The sequence below is a fragment of the Haemaphysalis longicornis genome, unplaced genomic scaffold (assembly GCF_048455015.1).
Source record: "Haemaphysalis longicornis isolate Haplotype H1 unplaced genomic scaffold, Haemaphysalis longicornis Haplotype H1 scaffold_10, whole genome shotgun sequence".
NCBI classification, from domain to species: domain Eukaryota; kingdom Metazoa; phylum Arthropoda; class Arachnida; order Ixodida; family Ixodidae; genus Haemaphysalis; species Haemaphysalis longicornis.
In genome coordinates, this window is record NW_027526204.1 from 52,833,941 (window position 1) to 52,843,279 (window position 9,339).

The following is a 9,339-nucleotide window of genomic DNA, read 5'->3' on the forward strand; positions in this document are numbered from 1 at the left end:
ACAGTTTGTAGCGCGAGAGCGAATTGATCAACAACTGGATAATAAGGACAGGCCTTACTCGACCAGAATTAGGGGAAATCACCAAGGGGGAGTAATTTTCTATGAAAGAAAGTTTGACATTCACCTGAATGCAGCCATACAGCTACAAAGGAAAGTTAACAGCTTTCTCAGAAACTTCGCAGTTGAATAAAAATTCGTCCTAGTCTAGGATTAGAGCCCGGGACCACCGCTTAACCGCTTCACCATTCAGGTGGATGTCAAGATTTCCTGCATAAAAACTTACTCCACCTTGGGGATTTCTGTTAAATCTGGTCGATTAACACGGGACGCGCGTTCACACCGGTCCACCATTCTGTCAAAACGGTTACTTCAAAATTGTGAGAAACAAGCGGTTACTATATACTGTTACTAGAAGGAGATACTATACGCATTGATCTTGAAGCAGGAGTAAAATAGTATACCTTTATGTCCTAAAGCACGTGTCGGTATACACTTAGACCATTCGTAGATGCGTTTTCATAGTGCGGAAAAAATCGTCGGAAGCGGTCGTTATATGTTTTTGATTTGGGTTTTTGAACGGTTTCACTACCCACTGCACGCATATTTATTAATGTAACGGTTCAATGCACATTTACCAAAGATTTCAACGCAAGTTTAAACAATTTTTAGGAAAGGAAGCTCTCGCTCTTGTCTCAAGTTTTTTTAGTAAGGAATTATAAATTTAGGTTTAATCAACCTCCCTTAGCACAACCGCTTTCATTCAGGATCCACTCCATTACTGCTCAGATGCACGTCTGAGCTGCCCGTTAAATGACATAGAGAATCACTCAAAATATATATCTGGCACCCCGAAATTTCTGAATCATATATTGCCAAACCTCATTAGGATATACAGACAGAGAGGAAAAACTACTGGCTGTTAAACTCTTTTATACCTCCAAGCCAAGTACGACGCAGCTTAGTTTTAATACCACCGCTCTTTCAGCGCGGTCTGGTAATGTTCACACAAAATTACAAAAAGCAAGGAGCGCTATTGAGCGTGCGCCTCCCGAGCAGCACTCAGCGTCATGCATGCTTCTGTGTGGCATTTCCGTTTGTGAAGGGCTCGCAAGAGAATACCAACAAAAATTAGTGAGCGCGCTTGAGCATCGTCCTCGAGGCGAGCATCACGCGTCGTCGAGCTCAACATTCGACCATGCCGGGACCAGTTTTAAAGGCGAGGCTTCTCATGTGTTCTCGTCGCCAGTTCACGTGTGCCCACTACTGAAGTGGGAATTACAGGACATACCGCGCTACAGGCACCGAGTTAGCGAAGACGACTGTGGCCGGTTCGAGCACGTTCTAACGCCGTCCACGTTGGGAGAGATGAGAAAGCCTCCTAACAATATAATCCGGGCGTGCCAGTTATGGAAACTTTCAGTTCAGAAATGCATTTGAGCTGCTACAGTCGGGTGTCCGGCAAACGGAGGGGATCCGCCTGCTCTGCTGTTTCTCCAGTCTTGCACCACTAAGGTTCGGTAATTTCTTTACTGGTCTATCAACTGAAATCTTCAGTGGCGTGTGCAGCAACTGGACAACATCATTGCATTACTAAACAAATAAAAAAACACGACCGTATATACTCTAAAAGCACACGGGCTGTACCTAGCTGTAACACAGACTATAGAAAATAACACCGAAAAGTCGGTTGCACAATCTGACTCACCTCTGCCATCGCCTGGTCAACAGGAAACGTCCGCACTAAATGACATTTACTGCCCTTTTTCAAGCTGTGTACAGTGCGCCCGAACTAAATCTAGAAATTACAGTGCGTTGAGTTTCCTCCCACTCTTGTATAGCTGGCAACGTGAAGCCAAGCGCGCTTCCACGAGAACGGCTGGTTCAACTTGTATACCCAAAGTGCCTTACCATGATTTGAAATTAACTATAAAGAGCACGCTCGCTGATGTTAGGCAAAAAGAATGTTGACAAAGAATAAAGGTGCATATTGGGAAAGAAGCAAAAATTAAACGGAGCTTCAACCCAGCTTCGTAGCATAGCTACGTGGCTTACGTACACATATAACCACATTAGTTTTTATACTTGCCATGACCATTCGAATAATGCATCGATATAATGTAAAAGTCGTTTATCAGGCCATTTTTCCCAGGACATAAACTATGATCGCAACGCTTGGTTTTCGTGGTATACCCCGTAGAGTTACGACAGCACGGGTGAGACAATGTAGCCTGAGTAATGTTTACCTTATACGCAGCCGCAACTAGGGTTAAAGAGCAACACCGAATTATTGGCTAGTGCGAATGGTGAATATCACACATGTAAAAAACGGAGACGCAACGACCGACATAAGTGCTTGTCTGTGTTACTTCTATGTGTCCCTCGTTCTTTCTGCCAATTTTAAAGTTCCCGTAGTGCGAAAGAAAAGTACTTTCCTGACCACATTATCAGCGGGAATAAGAGGATCATTGTCGCTGGTTGTGTGTATACTGCGATGATTTGGCTCCTGAAAATTAGGTGAAAATTGGGCTCCTGCATTTGTAAAAAAAACGTTCGACTGATTCTCATCTCCCATCCCAAAGCCCTAGCGTGCGTGTTTTATGCTTTGTATGAAAACGAGTGCCTAGACAGTCTTGCTGTTGCAATACCACTCCCAACAAAGTACTAAAGTTTTTGCGTATCGTCAACATCATGAGTCTTTTCCTAATCATGGCAAACCAAAACCCTAATCTCTGTACTTTTCCCCGCGTCTACCATTAATTCGCGAATCCTGTCGCAGCACACAAAAAGCAATTCCTGCTTGGAGCCCTCTGTATTCTCAAGCATCTGCCACCCCCCCCCCCTTATATTCAGTCGACTGTTTCATAATTGATTTACTACTTTCCGTTTGTTCGACGTGGGCACGGATGCTCCTCCATCACATGTTATATACCTTACCATGTCCCCAATACAGTTACCTTAGTTAGCTTAAAAAGCATGTTTTTTACATTGACGTGGTGCATTGTCTCATATTTTTATTCTTCAACCGGAATAAATTTCCGCGATTGTGCACGAAGACAACATAATTGGGCGCCATAGCTTAGGACCACAAATGCAGATTTATTTTTTGATTGCTGCATTTGGGACTACCCTAGTGTCCTTATGTATAACTGTGTTATCAACGCATATTACAATAGACTACATATATCTCCATCGATTTCAAGGAACTTCAAAAGTTCACAAAAATTGTCACATTCGACCCCTTCTGATTTAATTTTATACATGCAAAACCCAAGCTTCCGATTTACTGTTTCACATAAAAACGGTTTTTCTGTTTATATATGTTTACACTAAGATAGTGTTTTCACTTGAAACATCCTGAAGCATTCTTTCCAGGTGTTGTGTAAACGTGTTCCATAAAAAAATTGTATCAACATTGTCAACTTCCCCACTAATTATCTGTTATGGTGTTCGGACGTTGATAGAATCGCGGGCCGAAAGAAGTGGTGGACCTTCAATTATGTCTCTAATCTGACACTTCTAGGTTCTCAATACTTTTCTCACTGGTAATTTGCTATAACACCAGCACCACTTTAGTGCTCAACTTGCTCACTTAACATGTTCGTTCTAGGTCACCCATGGGAAGGTTCATACAAAGTTGCAGAACTCGGGTCCACGAACTATGTTTGTATATTGCTGCCTTCCACAGTAAATCACACATGTAGTTATAAAATGGGTTATCACTCATGTCGATCGTTATTCGAGAATGTAGGAGCGTGAGACTATTATTCGAGGCCCGAATATATAGGAGCTCTCTTTTATGGTGTTATAAAAGGTAAAGGGTTTTTGGTTTCTGCATACACGAAATATTTTGTCAAACTCCTGTGAAAACTTTTCTTTATGTTCTGGACGTACAACTGCTACTTTCTTTGCAGCGAGAGCCAAAGCGAGTGATGTAGCGCTGCTGAACCTGGGTGTCGAATATCTCATATATCTGAATCGTCCGAACCGAAGTTGCGGTGTATTCTACATGTCCCTCATTACTCCAAGAGGTAAGGGCTGTAATTATAAATCAAATCGCGATATTTGTGCTTCCTGCTGTCTAGTGCTTTCTTTGCGTAACATTTCGATGCAGCATCGCTTTCACGCAACTTTTATGATGATGTAAGATACATTCATTTAGAGCTGCTTTAAAGTGCAAACCGCTTTCTTAAATAACAAGAATACGGTGTTTCGCTGACACTAAAAATTATCCCAACGGAGTGAAGTGGAAGTGTAAAATGAGATATCTTGTTTATCTTGTATATTCTTGTCCTGGTGAAGCATAATCACGCTTGCTCTCTATCAGCCAAAAATACCATGTATTGGCAATATTTGTTACATAAACGCTTTCGATGCCTCAGTGATGGTGCCCGGTCGCACCACACACACACTACATGAAAGCTAGCATGATAATTCAATGATAATGGTCATGGGTAAAGTGAAGAAAACAACGCCACTCGTTGTGGCAATCGATCGGGTTCCTGAAGTCATGAAAAGGTCTGTCCTTCTGAGCGTCTATTTCTCACACAATAAAAGCCGTTGAAATTAGGAGAGGGGTGCATGAACGTGCAAAATTAGAGAAATTATGCCCCCTACGTCTAACAACAACGGTGATTGAACGCGAACCCTTCTTTGTGCGAAATTAAGAAGGCTAGAGAATTGTTCTTTTCTGTTCTACTTCAATCAAAACTTCCCCCGTTGTGAGTGTCTTAGCCTTGTACCACTTTCGAATAAGGCTTTTGAGAAACTTGGAAATCAGAAAGACAGACTGGGAGGGGATGGGTTTTGATTTATCCAGGGATTCCAATCAAAAAGCGCGAGAAATTATCAGGCTTCGGAAAAGAGATCAAAACCAAAGGATGAAAAGAAACTTCGGTGTGGCTCCTATTCAGTGTCCGGGCACGTTTGGAAGAGGGGGGGGGGTTGAAAATACCATTACTATAGTATAAACGCACGGGACGGGGGTACTTTCTTTGCTAGGGTTACCCTGATACCGAGACTGGTACGGGAGCTCCCTGCCTAATAAACACAGAGGAGCCCATCCGCCGAAGCTTCACCTGGGCTCCGACGCCCACCGATAATGGTTTCTCACCCTTCACCTTTAAACACATCGCCACAGTTAGTCCCAGCTCATGTTTGGGGGCTCACGGTCACCAAGATAGGTGCAGTAGGGTTATCAGAGTAGGTAATTTGCAAAAGATATATTCAAAAGAGTCGTTATGAACTGCCCTTTTGAGTATAATGGCCTCAGTGATAAAAGAAATCGTGTAATAAAGGCGGGTGTAGTCTAGGTTGGTATTTTGAGTAAGAGGTTTCTTATACATGTTCATTGGACAATGTTTCCTGGTCACTGTGCTTCAGTGGTTAGTTAAAAATAACGCACTAAATGCGAAAGTACAGTCAAACCTTTCTAGTCACGAAATGACTATTTAAAACAAACATAACACCGCTCGCCGGAGTAACAAAGCATGAGCTCACGAAGGGTGTTTTATTCGAAGTTACACTGGTAAGGCATCAACGGTGAAACATATTAGCCTACTAGCGGAATCGTTGTAGGCTCTTTCGATGTGAAAGTGGGCGTGGCTTAGCTTTCCATACCCAATTTGCAGCACCATATTTTGAAACAAGCAAGGGTTCTTAAACAGTTTATTTTGAGGATACAGACATTGTAAATAGTTTGGTGCAAATTACACGTCTTATTGTTGACGGGAAGGACAGAGTATCAGTATTAATTGCCAGGCTACCACATATGGGTACTTCAAGATAATAGGTTAACATGGACACGAAGAATATAATTTAGAAAGTACGTGTGCACACTTTATTTGGAACGACGCCATATTCCGATGGTGTTAGACTTGTAATGTTAACTTGCATCGGTGAATAATAACAACTCTGTCATACTGTTATACAATTTGTATACTTCAACGGGAGCAAGCCAGTTATTTGTTACTATATAGATTGCACACTTAATGACTATTGATTATAGCGTGGAAGGTCATTGATATTATTAAAAAGGGCGGACCAATGGTTTGATCCCCATGGAAAACCTGATTACACTGGCGATAATTGCGGACTAGTGGTCATCAGCGATACCGTACTGTGAATTGTTGAAAAGAAAATTTCAACCCACCTAACATCGGCCTGATCAATGCTCAGTCAGCTTGCACACAATTCGGTCGTGCAAAAAACAATGGAAAGCTTTTTTGGTACCCAGCCATTTCTGCTGACTCTCAGTTTACAAGTCATCCTTTTCGAGGAAATCGTTATTACATGTATAGGTTGTACATTGGAAGAGAAACTTATTCTGTATCCCTGTTAAAAAACACAGACGATTGAATTAGACTCCAAAAACTTCCTTTATAGGATATATTCCGTGTTATTGCATTTTGCTACGCATACAAGGTAATAAGATGGCGCGGCAATTACGCCGCATCGTGGAACTACAGGCGGGCATGCGTGATTTTTTTGTATTCTGTGAGCCTGGGTGCTATTACTCTGCACACTCTAATGTGCCGTTTTTTTTCACTCATTTTCTCTGCCTTTCTTTTGCTCTTGCCCTGGTGCATGTTGACATTCGCTGCGCACCTACGGGCGCTGAAGAGAGACGTGTGGATCTTCCACTGAATGGGTCAATGCCTGCTTTCGCATAGAAAGTGGCGATATACGCAATGCATAAAATTTAGAGCGACTGCACCACCGTTTATTTACAGTGCGCGGTGCCTTTTTGTATTTCACGACATCACATACCTGAGGTAAAAGTGTTGTGTGATGCGTATGAGCCATTTCTCGTCCTACATTTCAGCCAACATGCTCAACGATTGGTGTGAAGTACGCGTCAAAGACCCAGAAGACAGTGGTCAAGACTGCATACCAATGTATGAACAATGCCGAAGTGCTCTAGACGACCCCAGAGAAATAAACCAGCTGCGCACAAGGACCTGTGATCTCAGCAGATGGCCCGATAAGTGGAAATAAATAATTAGAGACCACTACAAGTTTTGTGGACTTAAACTTCTGTCGAACTCAACAACCCTATCTATGTTTCAATGTCTGTAAAGACATTTTGTCTAGTGCAGAAAACATTAAAACACGAATGTGTCACGATTTCTTTTTCATGGAAACAGCGGCTCTCAAATACTACTGCTTTATTGCCTTTACGTACATGCATAAAAGCGAACTACATAGTTTAGACACACAATGTTCGATTCGAAGCGTGTACTTGAATCGCGAATAAGAGTGAATGTTCAACCATTTTTGGGGTCTCATGGATAGTAGTGTGAGCTCTTAACTGCGGTCGGTTCAAATAAAGGCATTAGACATTTCTATCCGCGAAATATTAGTTTAAAATATATAAAAAGGACAGACACTGATAGGCAATTGTGACTGAGACTCGAAATTGCGCTGCCCCTATTACGCTAGCTGTGGCTGTTAGAGGCTGCAGTTTCTCATATTGCGCAATTCCGCAGTTACTTTTGACAATGACACGTCTGCGCTATCGAGTTTGTCAAGTTCCTCGTTTAGTTAAATTGTACATTGTGTTTAGCGTCCGACCAAGGGAAGTTAGTCTTAAACCGGGTGGGCCGTGTTTTTGTCGAATCACGGACACTAGACAAGGCGAATATGCATCCTACATCAGTGACATCGGAAACTGGACCAATGGTGATAGACATCTGCTTCCCATATTACTGGGATTCTGCTTTTCGTATACTGTAAAGCTTCCTTCTCGCGTAGTGTGGTCATATTCAAAGCCTTTCAGGATGTTCAAGAAGTTTCTAAAATGTTGCTCGCACCTTATCAACAACACTTTTAGCCTTGTTGAAATCGACTGCTGTCCCTTGTGGCGGGGGTGACGAAAACGCCACCACAGTATACTAAACGTCCAACGTTTCATGTTTTACCAAATTAAAACACTTTATTTTAAATGCGTATTTTCCATTAGATGCATATTTTAAATGAGGCTAAACAGCTAAGTCACACTTAATAGCTTGCAAACGAGACCAACAAAAAATCAACACAAAATAAGGGTTTAAATCGCTTCAAAGCAATCCAAACACTTCATTCGTAGGCACGTTGGTGTAATTTTAACAGACTCGGAAGTAAATCTGGTCTACTAAGAAATGTAGAGCATTTCGTGCTCGCCATATTGATAAAGGCGCGGTGCCTTGTTGGCGTTCACGGATTCTCGGGCTACCGGGCTTTGACCGTCTAGCCCTTCTCCGTCCGCTGTTTCTGTAACGCGTACAGGTGCTTGTTCACCGGCGAGCGCAGTGAGACCTTCCCTCGTACGGCATTCATGGTGGAAAGATTGTCTGGTTGCGCAGTTGTCCCTTACGCGGAAATTTAGGACAGAGAATTACGTGATGATCTTGAAAGGTATTCATAAATAATAAACTAAATCTTGCGGGAAACTTCCCCTTCACATGACAGGCTACACGCTATTCTTAACGCCGTACGTGGTCGCACACCCACGCTGTAGCATGTGTGCAGCTGTTAAATGTCGTCTGCTAAGCCTGGAAACCCTGGGCGAACAGAAAATGTTATGCTTATAATTTGGTAATGGCGCTCTCACATCCCCACCGGAAGCTAGCCAGAACCGCTTATATTGCCACGGTCCACAAGAGCAGGGGCAGATCCCAGAATGCAGTGCACCGGAGGAGATCCTGGGAGGGCTAATTATGCGCCCAAGAAAATTGGCTTTCCAAAGCCGGCGGCATGGCGTATAGGTCATACAATTTCCTTCCTCCATATTTACATACTTTTAAATGCAGAGCATTTTAGTAACTCACGATGTCACCCGCGTTGACGTCCGCAGTCCGCACCGCACCCCTCCCTACTATATAAAAAAATACTATCCGGCGCCCGGTTTCGATCCCTCGACCCTGCGGGTGGAACGCAATGTACATGGTGCTCTACCCGCTGCGCCACAAAGCCGACACAGAATGGGACACTACGAACGCGCTTTATATCGTTGACTCATTCAAATTACTGCTGACGAGCGCTCTCTCGTCAGCAGTTGCCACAAGTGCAACAACATTAACGTAACGCAAACTACTTAACGTCGTGCGCCCCCGGAAGTGCTCTGCATTTGATCGTGCCCCTCGCGAGGGGGGTGTTTCATTGCGTCTTCTCTCGGTCGCGGGAAGCGTGGCTCCATCTGGCGGAGGTGCGGCACAACTCGTAGCACTTTCTTTGAAAAAGCGCCTCGAAAGCGCGGCAAATATGAAATAGGGATGACGCGCTTTTTTTTACTGTTCTTTTCTCTACCTCTCGTGTGCGAGCGGAGATCTTTAGTCGGACAGCTGTCGATGCGGTGGTGCCATC

At 43.3% G+C, this 9,339-nt stretch overlaps 1 long non-coding RNA gene across 1 annotated transcript in view; it reads left to right on the forward strand.

Annotated features, from left to right (window-relative positions):
- The window catches only part of LOC144157735 (uncharacterized), a 49,049-nt gene extending 42,050 nt beyond the window's left edge, over positions 1 to 6,999 (forward strand). The window contains exons 4-5 of the long non-coding RNA XR_013319842.1: positions 3,912 to 4,028; positions 6,821 to 6,999. This is a non-coding gene — a long non-coding RNA (uncharacterized LOC144157735). The remainder of the gene's footprint in view (positions 1 to 3,911; positions 4,029 to 6,820) is intronic.
- The last annotated feature ends 2,340 nt before the right edge of the window (positions 7,000 to 9,339 follow it).